The 6,883-nt window shown below is 43.4% G+C and overlaps 1 long non-coding RNA gene across 1 annotated transcript; it reads left to right on the top strand.

Annotated features, from left to right (window-relative positions):
• LOC143526492 (uncharacterized) lies at positions 1–1,065 on the top strand. Its single transcript, XR_013133866.1, has 3 exons — positions 1–112; positions 229–265; positions 790–1,065. It is a non-coding gene; the product is annotated as an uncharacterized LOC143526492 (long non-coding RNA).
• The last annotated feature ends 5,818 nt before the right edge of the window (positions 1,066–6,883 follow it).

Genomic DNA, 6,883 nt, shown 5'->3' with positions numbered 1-6,883 from the left:
GTGTGTGTGTGTGTGTGTGTGTGTGTGTGTGTGTGTGTCCTTAAAAGGCCAGAGGCCCTCCGTCTCTGCTGTGCCATTCTTCCTCTGGGAGGTCTTTAAATACAGGGAGCAGGTAAGAGAGATGTATGCTGTCTCTCTCTCTCTCTCTCTCTCTCTCTCTCTATCTATCTATCTCTCTCCCTCCCTCTCTCTGTTTTAATCGCCTTCTCTCTCACGCTCTTTCTCGAGGGAGCATGTGTTCCAGGCCTTGGTCTCGTTCTCCTGGGTGAGTGTCTGCTCTCAGCGTTTCTCATTAAGCTAATGGTTTGTTCTGTGTGTGAGAGATACAGCAGCTTCAGTCACTTCCACACTCTGCATGAGTCGAAGGCACAATGAAGGAGCATGAAGACTCTCAGCTCAAAAACTCTGGAGTTTTCTAAGTAAACTCGTCTAAGTAAAGTCGTGAGGTCTATTGTGACATTACCTGTTAAAGCTTTTAGTTACAAGGTTCTACTGCACTTTGTGAAATTGCCTTGTAATATGTAAATAATGTTGGTTCATTAGGCTGGTAGGGAGCTCAGCTATGATGCAAGCATGCAAAGTCTTTTTTAGGCAAATGAAAAGGTTGTTAGCATGTTTATGGTACAAATATTAATAATATTTAGTAATGATTCACTGATTATGAATGAGTCATTTTTTTCTTGATAACCTGCTTTCTATATATGTTATGTATCCTTGTGCAACTGTGTGTGTGTGTGTGTGTGTGTGTGTGTGTGTGTGTGTGTGTGTGTGTGTGTGTGTGTGAGACAGTCTGCAGCTGTCTGAATAAAGATGTGTGATGTGGGCTAGTGTGTGATACCAGCCCTGATGAAGGTAAACTTCAGTGGAAACCACGCCCCTAGAGCCATGCCCCGCCCCCTGTGGGAGGTCTTTGACACCAGGAGAGTCCCTCTTCACCCAGTCTTCCCCACTCCCAGACCACTGTTCATACTGGGACTCCTGCACAACCCAGATTGCCTCACATGCCTACAGGCTCAGAACAGCCTACAGCTCATAACCTGTTACTTGAGCTTAAGTTGAGCTCTTTAAAAGTTCTATAAAATACATTTAAATAATTAGAATAAAAAACTTTTTGTAAGAGATCATCTCATGAGGAACTTTATGTAATGTGTTTCCAAGGCACGTGTTTGGTTAATTGTGCAGGCTCTATAACAGGGTTTGCTTTGTACAAGGTAAAGGACAGTATGATGAGCAACCTCAGGGATGATAAACTGCCTGTAGGGGGCGATGGCATCTTCACCATCAAAGACTCCATCTAGCACAGCGTAATCACCATGTGAGGAAAAAGAGAAGAATCCTGGAGAAGAATCGATCCTAGAGATCTACCAACATCCAATCGCGGCTGCCGGGTGCAGATCTTCAGGGCCAGACAAAGGCACCCATACATGTATTCAAGCCTGTAATGATGAATAATGATGAGTAATAATGAACATATATGAATAATAATTAATGAGCTCTAATGTCTGCCCTTTCGGATCTTGCACATTCCATAATGAGCTGCAGGTTGTCCGTGAGGAACACCTTGTCCTCCTGACTGAGGCTCCTCTCAACCCCAAAGTCGGCAGGGAGGAAAGGACCCAGGTTGCCTTCTAAACCCTCCACCTCAGGCCATGTTGAACAGCTGGGCTGGTCGGCTCCAGCTGGATCTGGTTCTCAGTGTGTACTTCATCAGATTTGTGTGTTTGGCCAAGCTGTCAGCATGTGATCAGGGGAAAAAATGTCAACACTTTTAGCAGCAGGAAGGGGCTGTGTAAACTCAACAGAATAGAGCAACCCTAAACATTTATATTAAATAAAACTTTCAGCTGCATGCTTATGAATTACCTCTCATTTGTGGAATAATGGTTATTTGGGAGTATTTGCCTACAACTGTGTATTTTCTTATGTATTTGCATATGTATGTGTATTATGTTATGTGTTTGTATGTGTGTATTTGCATATGTATGTGTATTTGGGTTTGTGTGTATGTATGCATGCATGTGTGTATTTGCATATGTATGTGTATTTGGGTTTGTGTGTATGTATGCGTGCATGTGTATATTTGCATATGTATGTGTATTTTGGTTTGTGTGTTGGAGACTCACAACATTCCTGCAATGTATGACCATTCAGGCTTTTCTCTGCCTCTGGCTGCACTGCAGGTGATAGCGAGACACTGCAGGTGAGAGCAGGACACTGCAGGTCAGGACAGGACATTACAGGTCAGGGCAGGACACTACAGATCAGGGCAGGACACTACAGATCAGAGCAGATGTGTTTAATGTTTTACTCACTCATATTACTGCTGGTTGATGTTGACATTTTAAAGAATGGATTTTGACTGAAATGTTTCTTTCTAAATAATTTAGCTGTTCTAAAATGTGTGTGTGTTTGTGTGTGTGTGTGTGTGTGTGTGTGTGTGTGTGTGTGCCATCTCCACAGGCATCATTGCAGACGCTGGTGATGGTATAACCCGTGTCATTTCTGTCTATGAGGACCCCACTCTGTCCCCACCACAGGCTGAGCAGAACAGTATGTGGCTGTCTGAGATCTGACTACCTCATGATGATCCTGTCTGAGAGAAGTTTCTCCGTCATGACCACAGGTACGTCCCCTCAGGTCCACATCTGCCCAGGGACCACCACACACACATGCTAATCTACATTGTGCATTGGCCTCTACCTCATAATCAAAACCACTCCATATGATTCAGGTGAGATGTTTTATAGAATAAAACATCATCTAGGAATTATATCTGTAAGGTCTGTGTATATACAAATCATCATGATGAAAAATAGCTCCAGTTTACACTGAAGCATCACAATGTGTGCTTACGTCGACTACGTTTGAGAAACATCTTCGTGTTCAGAAACTGTAGTCCATCTGACTCCAAGATCAAAGGTTGCCTCCTTTCACCCAGCAGGGCCTCGGTGAACTGATCACAGGACCACTGGACACACAGTCACACAGACACGCAACACTGCTGTGCCTAATATAGAGCTAGTGTTAGAGGTGTTCATTTGGTTTATCCAAGGTCCCATAAAGCTATACAAGTCTCAGCAAGTAAGCTAATCTTAATGTACAATATTGCGTTGGCTGCCATTGGACCAGGAGTGGACCAATCGGAGAGAAGCAGGCCTTGCAGGATGCCATGTGCCTCTCTCACGACTTATTTGATGATGTTCCTAATGTGCTGTTATTTGATTGAATTCTGAGCATATTTTGATGAGCAGTGTAGTTAAATGAGTCTTTTAGAAATGTGTTCCCCCTCCTCTCCTTCATCATATTGTCTCTGACTTTGAGCTATACCCCATTCTTTCAGCTCCACTTCTGTTCCTCTGTATGGGAGTATTTTTAAAGATTACACATTAACCACGATTTAACCACTATGAAGTGCTATTTGAGCATGAATGGCACACTCTACTTCTTTTTCTGTGCTGATGCTACAGTCTTCATCTCTTTGAGTCTACTCGTTGAACTCGAATGATGAAAATGGAATTCACTTAATAATTCAGATTGTTCAATAACTCATTTACTCATCCAACAGCAGGACGGTAAGCCACAGTTCTGTAAAGCCGTCTTTAGGTGCATGATGTGAAGGGCCATAAGGTGGTGAGGTGGACAACACAGTTCCTCCTGAAAATGAGACAAATGTCCAGCTCGGTCATTAAAAAAGGGTGGCAGGTTGAATGCTCACCTTCTGGGGCAGCTAATTCCACGTGGTGCCACATAACTGGAGGCACTGGTTCTATTTATGGGGCAGATGTTCTTTGGGCTTGACTCTGAACATCAATCACTGTCTTAATTACACAGAGCTGAAAGAGCATTTACTACTGCATCTCCTGCTTTAATGAACTCTTTACAGGTCAGTTTATCCAGAGCGTGCTGACGCGTACACGGAGATGGAGTGTGTGCTACTTAATGCATTAGTCTGACATGTTTTCTACTAATGTTTATCAAAGTAATCACTGCATATTTGGATGTGCTGACCTTTGTCATTATGACATGGATCCGGAGGTATGGTGGCATCTACAAGACCTTGTGTTGTCAGTGGTGGATCTGTTCAGTCAGTGGTGGATCTGTTCAGTCAGTGATGGATCTGTTCAGTCAGTGGTGGATCTGTTCAATCAGTGGTGAATCTGCTCAGTCAGTTGTGGATCTGCTCAGTCAGTTGTGGATCTGCTCAGTCAGTTGTGGATCTGCTCAGTCAGTTGTGGATCTGTTCAGACAGTGGTGGATCTGCTCAGACAGTGGTGGATCTGCTCAGTCAGTGGTGGATCTGCTCAGTCAGTGGTGGATCTGCTCAGACAGTTGTGGATCTGCTCAGTCAGTGGTGGATCTGCTCAGTCAGTGGTGGATCTGCTCAGACAGTTGTGGATCTGTTCAGACAGTGGTGGATCTGCTCAGACAGTGGTGGATCTGTTCAGACAGTGGTGGATCTGCTCAGTCAGTGGTGGATCTGCTCAGTCAGTGGTGGATCTGCTTAGTCAGTGATGGATCTGTTCAGTCAGTGATGGATCTGTTCAGTCAGTGCTCATTATTCCCGGTGAGTTTGATCTTGGAATAAAAATAATTTTGTAGTTTTCTTTAGTTTTTCTACCAGAATACAAGATTTCATCATATTGTCTGATTGTGCTGCCTATTTCTAATCTAATGCGGAAAGTAAAAAAAAAAAAACATGTTAGTTTTCAGCATATTTGATGATATAGAGCTGAGGTTCCATGCTTTGCATCATCTGGTACATGCTGGGCCTTCATGGGCAAATAATGTGGGAATGTCTGCAGTGAGTGGAGCTGTTTCCCTCAAGAGAGGCTTGATGTTTGGTTTATTTGTTTCTCTACCATATGGTGTACGTACCATATGGTGACGGGACCTTCTATCGTACACAGGAAGTGCTTTCGAAAGACCGCACCTCCATTTCCTTTGAGTCTTTCCTTCATGCATGGTGGAGTTCTCCCACAAGCCCACTTGTTTCATGTCAACAGGAAGTGCTGGAGTTGGCGAAATTCACTTTCAGTAAATGGCTTTTTTGCATACGTTTTGACTGTTGCACAGCATGTGGGATTACCTCTTCATTACTTATGCATGGCTGTCATGTCAAAAGCAGGTGAAGACCCTCAGGAAATCGTTCCCCATGGAGCCACTGGATGGCAGACTATTGCAGGTTTCAGAACACCCTCCAAATCTGCATCCACCAATGACAGCCGTTGCCACCATTTAAACTTTCAGCTGTGATTTGTATGATTGTAAATGTGTTCACTAAGGGTTTCCCCGGTTAAATGACATGCATGGTCCAGTTTGGCTTATGTTCATTTTGAGATAAAGCATTCAAAGTGAAAGTCTCTCTATCATTGTACATCATCGCCTTTTGTGATTCCCTGCTTTTGGAAACTAAGACCAGATCAGCAAGATTCTTGGACTCATTGGGGTCATTAGAGTCGTTTTGCAGCCAGGCTGATCAGTGAAAGTTTACCAACAGCCTGGAACATGCTGTAGATCACAGAAACCAGGTCACTACAATGTAGGCCAGCGAAATATCTGCCACTCTGCAAGCAAACTTAAACACAGCACAAACTGTATCTCTCTCTCTCTCTCTCTATCTCTCTCTCTCTCTCTCTCTCTCTCTCTCTCTCTCTCACACACACACACACACCAAGAGATGCCCTCTTTCTCCAATCATTGCAACATAAGCCAGAGTAATAACAGAAGACCCCCCAATCCTCTCTTTTGTATAGAATGCCAACACTGGAAAGAAAACCTTTTACAAAGCAAGGCTACCCTCTCACTTCTAGACATAAAATCAGAAAAAACTTTCTCAAATTGAGAATTTCTTTTGCTCAGTAGGAAAACACCTTATGTAACAAGGCTCTGTTAGCAGTTCTACCTAAAACCCAATGCACATTATAGGCTGAAATCTTTCTCTGCCTCTCTGGCACAGATACACCACTGATCTAAGGTATGACATTTGACTAGTGCTTTCTGGCCATCTACTGGACATAGCATATAAATACACAAGTTGTTTATTTGTATCAATATTTCAGCCACTCTTAGTGTTTTCTGAACTGTACCTAGACAATTCAGACTCCTCATAGATGTTTATAAATACACCAGAGACCTACTTTTGTGCGTCTTGCAATATGTCAGTTTTAGTGAAGGTTAGTTGGACAGGTTCCACCACACACCCTGTTTCTGACGGTCACAGCAGACTGGCAAACCAAGCTAAAGGCATAAGTAATGAGTGAATAACGAATCTAGACCAAACACTGAGAGAGACAGAGGGAGAGAGAGAGAGAATGAGTGTAAGGAATGAAGGGGGAAAAGTCAGAATAGAAGACTGATTTAGAACAGAAGGTACTGGCTCCTTCTTCTACAGCTGGCTGGTGTGAATCAGCACAAAGTGTGTACCAGCTACACATCTGTCACATCTGGGAGAAAGACGAGGAAAAAAACCCCTCCAAGCTCACACAGGTGAAGAGGGAATCATTTGGAATCCTTTGACCCTACTGTGATTAGCACGCATGACCATTCTACTAAGCTTGTATTGATTAATTGAGGTTAAAACATCAACACAGTTTGAAATGAAAGCAGTCTACTCTTTCATCACACATTCATCTCAGTGTTTTGTAGTATATTTCGAAGAACCTGGAATTTGGTGGGACAAATGATGAGAAAGAACCCGAAGTAACCATGTAAATGACGTGTTGGGTTTGCAGACATGCCGTTAAAGTCTGTGGCATGTCTTATCCGTCCAGGACTGTGATCGTGTAGAGGACAGAAGCGTTGGACTCCGCCTCCAGATACACCCCCCTGTGCGGGCTGTGTTTGCTCCAAAGACGCTTTCTTGAGTTAATATCCTCCCTCTACG

This window comes from Brachyhypopomus gauderio, chromosome 11, assembly GCF_052324685.1.
Source record: "Brachyhypopomus gauderio isolate BG-103 chromosome 11, BGAUD_0.2, whole genome shotgun sequence".
In the NCBI taxonomy this organism is placed as follows: Eukaryota; Metazoa; Chordata; class Actinopteri; order Gymnotiformes; family Hypopomidae; genus Brachyhypopomus; species Brachyhypopomus gauderio.
This window is presented reverse-complemented; position numbering and strand designations above follow the sequence as displayed.